The sequence below is a fragment of the Phascolarctos cinereus genome, unplaced genomic scaffold (assembly GCF_003287225.1).
Source record: "Phascolarctos cinereus isolate Bilbo 61053 unplaced genomic scaffold, phaCin_HiC Scaffold_5;HRSCAF=322, whole genome shotgun sequence".
NCBI lineage: Eukaryota > Metazoa > Chordata > Mammalia > Diprotodontia > Phascolarctidae > Phascolarctos > Phascolarctos cinereus.
This window is the reverse complement of record NW_027555958.1, coordinates 464,003,696-464,012,233: the sequence shown is the minus strand read 5'-3', so window position 1 is coordinate 464,012,233 and position 8,538 is coordinate 464,003,696. Positions and strand designations below refer to the sequence as shown.

General features: G+C 38.3%; 1 long non-coding RNA gene across 1 annotated transcript; it reads left to right on the top strand.

The window, feature by feature from the left end:
- The first annotated feature begins 5,910 nt into the window (after nt 1-5,910).
- LOC144457445 (uncharacterized) lies at nt 5,911-7,316 on the top strand. Its single transcript, XR_013486749.1, has 2 exons — nt 5,911-6,502; nt 7,156-7,316. It is a non-coding gene; the product is annotated as an uncharacterized LOC144457445 (long non-coding RNA).
- Nucleotides 7,317-8,538: the final 1,222 nt, after the last annotated feature.

The following is an 8,538-nucleotide window of genomic DNA, read 5'->3' as shown; positions in this document are numbered from 1 at the left end:
TTCATTCAGGGATACCCCTTAGCATCCTAAGGGGAAGAAGTAGTATCAGTGCCCTGAGGACCCCAATCATTAGTTTCAATGGGGATCTCTCAGAAGTTAGAAGAGCTACACCTGCCTTTTCTGCCTATAAAACAGCTCTGATATATGTACCTTCCTTTTCATTGCTGCCAATTTTGTTCAGACACTCATTAAAAGGGAGAAACTGGATTGTTCTAATAGCATCCTAACTTATCTCTCTATCATCAGTTTTTCCCCTCTCAGATCCAAACTTCAACAGCTGCCAAAAATGATCTTCCTAAAGCAGAAGCCAGAACAAATCTCCCTCTGCTCAGAAATCTTCAGTGGCTCCCTATCACTGACTAGAAAATACAAAATGATTAGTTTAGCTTTGAAAGTTTTCCATATTCTTGTCTCTGCCCATTTCTCCAATTTTATTATGTACTTCTTCCTTTCATGTAGTCTACCTTCTAGTCCAACTTTACTAGTTGATGTTTGCCAATATAATCCTGTCCTTTCCCACTTCTGTGCATTCTTATGTGTAAAGAGCATGATGTCCTACATCCAAAGCCTCCAAGAAAAAATATGAATCAGTCTCAGGCCTTGGAAGAGCTCAAAAATGATTCTGAGAAGCAAGTAAGAGAAGTACAGGAAAAACTGGGAAGAGAAATGAGAGTGATGCAAGAAAATCATGAACAACAAGTCAACAGCTTGCTAAAGGAGACCCAAAAAAATACTGAAGAAAATAACACCTTAAAAAAAATAGCCTAACCCAAATGGCAAAAGAGGTCCAAAAAGCCAATGAGGAGAAGAATACCCTAAAAAGCAAAATTGGCCAAATGGAAAAGGAAGTCCAAAAGCTTACTGAAGAAAATACTTCCTTAAAAAGTAGAATAGAGCATTTGGAAGCTAGTGACTTTATGAGAAATCAAGACACTGTAAAACAAATCCAAAAGGACAAAAAATCAGAAAACAATGTGAAATATCTCATTGGAAAAACCACTGACCTGGAAAATAGACCCAGGAGAGGTAATTTTAAAAGTATTGGACTATCTGAAAGCCATGATCAAAAAGAGCCTAGACATCATCTTTCAAGAGCTTATCAAGGAAAACTGCCCTGATATTTTAGAACCAGAGGGCAAAATAGAAATTGAAAGAATTCACCAATCTCCTCCCAAAAGAGATCCCAAAAGGAAAACTCCTAGGAATATTGTAGCCAAATTCCAGAGTTCCCAAGTCAAGGAGAAAATATTGCAAGCAGCCAGAAAGAAACAATTCAAGTACTGTGGAAACACAATCAGGATAACACAAGATTTAGCAGCTTCTACATTAAGGGACCGGAGGGCATGGAATATAATATTCCACAGGCAAAGGAGATAGGATTACAACCAAGAATCACCTACCCAGCAAAAGTGGGAATAATCCTTCAGGGGGGGAAATGGTCGTTCAGTGAAATGGAGGACTTTCAAGCATTCTTGATGAAAAGACCAGAGCTGAATAGAAAATTTGACTTTCAAGAGATCATTGCCAGCAGGATAGCCCTGAAGTGATGAATTATTTGGCCACAAAGTTCGTGAACACTGGGACAGGGGAAGGAGTATCCATACCACTAAATTTTCTGAGCCAATAATAATAACAATAATAATTTTTAAAAAGAATATGATGAGGATAGCCCAAATGAGAACAACTTGACGAGCTTAAAAATTGAAGTATGTATTATTGGGCTAAGTACCCAGGTCAAGTGTATAGGGTCCTTCCTACACCTCATAAAATTGGTGTGATAATGGAAATGTTTGTACCTGTCAAGGAAACACAATCATAGTCCCAAGTAATAACTTTCAGCCTCATAGACCAGCCTCTCCTATTCAAAGTGTTAAACGCTCTCCAGTTCAAAATTTGTAATCACTGAAAATCACTGAAAGACATGTCTAGAAAGACCTCCCATCATCACTCCCCATATCCACCAACTGAAATCTTTCAAGACTCATTTCAACACCACTTCCCCTATTAAGGCATCCCAGATTCCCCCAACTCAAAGTTCTCCCTCTCCCCCTGGAATTTATTGTGTCCCCTTCAGATCTAACAGAGTACTTTGTGACCTTGGGCAAGTCACTTAATTTCTGCCTGCCTTGGTTTCCCCATTTATAAAATAAAAATAATAGTAGTTTCTACCTCCTGGGGTTGTGGTGAGGATAAAATCAGATAATATTTGTAAAGCATTTTGCAAACCTTGAAGCATTTTATAAATGATAGCTATTATTCTTGTCATCCCACTAAAGCCCTTCTCTAATACTTTTTTTGAAGCAAAGAAATCAATTCAGGGCTCTAGAAGATACTTCCAAAGCTGGAAAGTCTGAGTATAAGTCTAGTAATAGGTTGTATATCTCCTTACCCAAAGGCCAGCCTAGCTGTTTGTAGAGGTTCATCACCAGGCTTCTACAGGGTGATGAATTTTTTTAGTCCCAGGAACTCTTGAATACTTTAGATAGACTATATTTTAGGTGGGTTGTAATCTGCATTGTCAGTCAGTCAGTTAGCATTTATTAAGCTCCTACTATGTGCTAGCCACATTCTAAGCACTAAAAATACAAGGAAAGGCCAAGAAAACAGTCCTACTGTCAGAGCTCACAGTCTAACGCACTGGTGGAAGACATATCCACACCTAAAGAAAATCAATTTCTTAGACATGCTGAAGGGTTCATTGTGGGTAATTCATCAATAAGTGTTTATTAAGTATTTCCCATGTGCCAAGAACTGTGCTGGCCAATGGAGAAAGAAAGATAAAAGTGAGTGACAGAATGGTCCCAAGCACTAGACCTGGATTCACAGGACCTGGGTTCAAATCCTGGCTCCACCATTTACTACCTGTGTTTTTACTTAATATCTATCTCTAGCATTTAGCACAGTACCTAGCATATAGTAGGAGCTAAATAAATGCTTATCGACATGACTTGACATAACCTATGTCATCTTGGGCTAGTTTCCTCATCTTTAAAATGAAGGGGTTAGAATAAATGTCCCCAACCACTCTAAATCTGTGCTCTCTGAAGTAGCCCATGCTTGCCTTCAGACATATTAGATTTTAGGAGGGATATAGTCCCCCATGGAGTGTACAGACCAGCCATCCATGTACATGGAGCATTGGCCAGTAGTGTAAATAATGCCTAAACTCATCTTTCAAGTCTCCCCACGAACAGTGTTTATAGATCCTGTCACCCTGGCGTCTTTTTTTAATGTGATATCAAAGTTTGTGACATCTGTACCACTTGATCCCACCCATGACATTCTTCTCTTTGCAGATCTACATTGGACTAGAAGGATTAGAAATGGCCTATCTCTTCATTGTGGAGTCTTTAGTGGCAGAAAAATAAATAAGTTCAAAGGTGAGACTTCCTCCAATTACAGTATCACTGAGGAGAAGGGATGAGGGTCACATGTCTTCTGAAATAAAATGGCAGTTTCTCTTTTACTGTATTGTATGCCAAATCTTCATGTTAATAGGTTCAAGCAATATGGAAGTTTTTCTTTCTTGGGAAAAACTACGGAAATATCATCTTAGGTGGACTGAAGTTTGAGCTTTCTCTTTTGGAATATATTACTTCATCCTGTCACCTGATTTGCTGTTCCTTTACTCCTCTATTCATTTAAACATTTATTTGGCAAAATTTATTAAGGTCTTACTGTGAACAAAGTACTGTGCTAAGACATTGTCCATTGGGAAGCTAACTGGCTAGTCACAGGTATGCATAGAGTCAAGGGCAGATATGTCCACATACCCTGGGGGACTATTCCCATTGGCCCTCACCCCCTAGGGAAGCTCCTTTTATTAGAATTCCCAGATACAGTACTGTGCACATAGTAGGCACCTAATAAATATTTGTTGAATAAATGAATTAATTTAGAAATGAATATATGAATTTAATCACTTTCTGACTTATTTTATTTGCATATGTATTTCTCCCTTCCCTCCCTCCACCCCCAGATTGTAAGCTCCTAGAGCACAGGAGCTGTGTATTTTTTTCAACTTTTATCCACAGTACATAGCACAGAGATTTGTATTCAGTAGGCACTTAATAAATGTTTAATTGAAATAAATTGTGTTCTATGAATCACATGCTAATTTATCAAAGACAGAATGCACAGATATAATTTAAGGATTATAATAAATCAAAAAAAAGTCTAGATACTATGCCACAGGAAATAACAAAAATCCAATTGGAATTTATACAAAAAAATTACCAATCAATCTAATTAACAAATCACTGCCAGAAAGAAAAATGCATGCTTGAAACATCAAAGCATATAGTGATTAAGTTTCACAATTTCAATAATAAACCCCAAATTTTTCAAGAAGCCAAAAGAAGACCTTCAAATTTGAAGAAATGTCTATTTGAGTAACCTAGAATTATTCTACAATCATGAGAAATTAGAGAAAAGAATGGAATAGAGTTATAAAAAAGGAGCTTAAATTTCAATTCACCCAAAATAAAATGTCTCAAAGATAAGACTAATCATCAATGAAAGATTCATGTTCAACAAAAGCAGCATTTGTGGCATTTCCAGGAAGAAAAGAGGTAAGTAGGGGCAAAGGACTATAGGTGCGGAATATCACACCTCAGAGTAGACAAGGAAGAGGGATGTGTTCAAAAATAAATGAGATATAAAAACAAAAGACATCAATAAGAATAAATTTTTTTTTTAAAAAAGAGCTTATCTTCAGAACAGTAGCATCCTAAAATGAGGTAGGTTTTTAGAACATGCAGAATTATAATCAAACAAGCTATCCTTATTTCTGATCTTTGGAATTCAAAGGGGGAGTTTCCTGTCTGGAGCTGCTCAGCCACCAATTTTAAACATGCTAGGCATTTTCTATGTGTTGCTTACTAGATAGCAAGGTCCTTGATGGCAGTAAGCATATCATAACTAAATTTTGTATTGCCTCAAAAACCTATCATAGTGCTCTGCAGTACGAAAGTGTTTGCTGAACTGGTGGGGGGGTTGTATTTTGTGATATAACTGTATCACAACTTTATCACTACTTTACTGGAAAAGTATATTCAAGAATTCTATAAAGTATTTGCTACCACTAAATTTCTATTCCAATATTTCATTATGGTGTAAAGATGATCCTTAATATCTGAAACCTATTACAAGATGGTATAAGCTCTAGCACAGGGAAGCTAAGTGGCACAGTGGATAGAGCACCATTCCTGAAGTCAGGAAAACCTGCATCTAAATCAACCTCAGACACGTACTAGCTGTGTGACCCTGAGCTAGTCACTTTTTAACCCTGTTTGCCTCAATTTCCTCATCTTAAAATGAGCAGGAGGAGGAAATGGCAAATCACTCTGGTATCTCTGCAAAGAAACCCCAAAATGGGGTCACAGAGTCAGACATGACTGAGAAACAAAAACAAAAGGCTATCGACTTGATGATACACTGTCCTGTCCATGAGCCAGCCTAGCTCAATCAGAGAAGACTGGAGAGAAGGTGATGACTTTTTTTACCCACAAAGAATTACAAAACAGATTTTTTGTAAATTTGTTTAAGCACAGTGTCCTCCCCTTCCATTTCCCCAGAGGCAAAAAAAAAAGGGGGGAATGAATGAAGGATACTAAAAATTACAAAGCTCTCAAACCATCCACAAACATTAATTTAGCTGCTAGTACTCTAAAGGTCTTACCATTATCAATGAGTTGGCATCCTGTGGGGAAATTTATTAGCATTCTTAGATTAAATTAAATCAAAAGTCATTTTAAAAAAAGAGCTGTAGCCAAATTAAAAGCAGAACTCACTGGTCCACCTCAAAGAAATAAAGAGAGAGGATTGGCAGAGTTGGTTTTAGCCAAGAAATAATATTTAGTGAGATGCTTGATCATACTGCTTGTAATGCTGACTGTGAACACAAGAAAAAAGATCACCCGGAAGGAAACTGAAACTTTTGTATCAACATCTGTCTCAGTGGATGAAAAAAGGAGAACTTCTATGAAGAACTTGACTAAGTCAGCACATTCCCTGACACTTGGTAACTTCAGCACAAACCCAGACATGTAGAAGGGCGGCAGAATCTATATTGGAAAATATGATTCAGAATCTATGAATGAAAAGGGTCAGATTTCCAAAAATAATCAGAAAAACCAGAAAACTAATAGGAAATGATAGGTAACTGGCACGGAAGTCATTCCGGGGTCCACCGCTTGTGAGCAGTTAGATCACTGACTGATTAGAGCAAAGATCACATCAATAATGGAAGAAAGGATAAAGATTATTATTATTAACATGACAACGACAATTGCAATGACAATAACGTGGATGAGGATGAGGATGGTAGTAGCAGAGCCAGGTCATGAATCTCTTCCAGGAGATTCTAAAATGTTTCGGGGAGCAGTGTGTCCAAAATGAAGCTAAGCACAGCCCGGAGCCCCTGAAGGACCCTTCCATCCATAGTGATTCCCTCTCAACTTGGAATCTGCACTAGAAATCCTCCATGACAAGAGCAGAGAATGTAAGTATCCCTGGTTTGTGCTTCGCTTTGTGGTTAACGTCTTTCAGCTAGTCTTAAAAAGTCTTGGGGCAGTTAGGTGGCATGGTGGATGGAGCACCAGCCCTGGATTCAGGAGGACCTGAGTTCAAATCCAGCCTCAGACACATAACACTTACTAGCTGTGTGACCCTGGGCAAGTCACTTAACCCCATTGCCTAGCCCCCCCCCAAAAAAAAGTCTTGATGTATGTATAGGAGACACCTTGTTGGGAAAAGGTCCTTGAGATAAATGCTTTGCTCCATAAAATCAAATGCAATCTTTTATATTCAACAAACAATAAACACAATGGGATCCTGGCATTCTCTACCTCTTTTGGTCAATATGACAGATAAAATGTAGTCCACTAAAGAATATCAGTTCAAAAAAAAACACGTGGTGTAGTGGATAGAGTACTGGCCTTGAATTCAGGAGGAACTGAGTTCAAATCCGGCTTTAGACCAAACACTTGACACTTACTAGCTGTGTGATCTTAGACAAGTCACTTAACCCCAATTGCCTTTAAAAAAAAAAAACCCAAGAATATCAGTTTCAGAAACCTGACCATCCCCTACTAATATTGTCAGTAAGGCTGACTTCAATGTGTTTTGAAAATTCTCATTAAAAATTTCATATAGGATGGCTACATGATGCAATGGATGGAGTGCTGGCCCTGGAGTCAGGAGGACCTGAGTTCAAATCTGGCCTCAGACGCTTGACATTAGCTGTGTGACCCTGGGCAAGGTCACTTAACCCCAATCGTCTCCCTAAATAAATAAATAATTTTGCTCTCCTTTTCTTTTGTTGTCTTGTTTTGATTCTTCTTTCTCCTGGTTCTTCCCATTGGTTCTAATTCTTCTTTACATCATGACTAATGTGAAAATACGTTTAATATGAATGTATAAGTAGAACCTATATCAGATTGCATGCCGTCTTGAGGAGGGGGGAAAAGGAGAGGGAGAAAATGTGAAACTCAAAATCTTATGCAAGTGAATGTTGAAAACTAAAAATTAATAAATAAATTGTTTAATTGAAAAACTGTTCATGTAGTTGGGAAGGTCAACAGTTGAACTCTTAGTAGTCTAACCATACACATGGGAAAAACCAAGCGGATGAAACATTTCTCTTGCCCAGATTATGACACGCAATTATGTGGACAACCAATCAAGTCCCTCCGTATGGGCGTTTTGTATGCTTATAAAACACGCAATAGATATTTACATACACAGTGTCCTGTAAGTCTCAGTTTTAATAGCTTAAAACTACACTAAGACTTTTGAGATAGCCTGTATATGGTGTATGTGTGTGTACACACAGATAATTACATACATATGCATATGTGCTTTTATATATGTATATGTGTATATGACAGGCAGTATAAAAGGACAAGAATTTGGGTCCAGAATTAAATAAGAAGAGAGTGGGATGGCTTGCCTTTGGAAAATTATAAATGTCCTTTAATAACCTCCAACTTCCCACAGAAAGAAAGCCTCATCTTTTCAATAGCCCTCTCAAGTCATTTCAAAACCATGCTACTTACACTCCGACCATCCTTACCCTCTGTGTCCCTGGGATCCTGGGCTCACCTCTGAGAGGTGAGGTTTCCCTTTATCTTGCCTTGAACCAGGCCTTCATACCACTTCCCAGGCATCTCCAAATCATGCTGCTGTCCTCAGATCATTTATACAGCTCTTCAAGGTTCGCAAATTGCTTTACAAATATTGTCTTATTTGATCCCCACAACCACCCCTGGCGGTATATATTATTCCCATTTTATAGATAAGGAAACTGAGGCAGACAAAGGTTAAGTGAATTGCCCAGGGTCACACAACTTAGTAAGTATCTCAGGCTGAATTTGAACTCAGGTCTTTCCGACTCCATGCCTAGTACTCTGTGCACTATGGTGCCCCTAGCTGCCAGTTGAGGACAGCTAGGTGGTACAGTGCCAGGCACTATACAAAGCCTAAGGATGAAAAAAAAAGCAAACCAGTCCCTGCCTTCAAGGTGGTCACACTCTAACA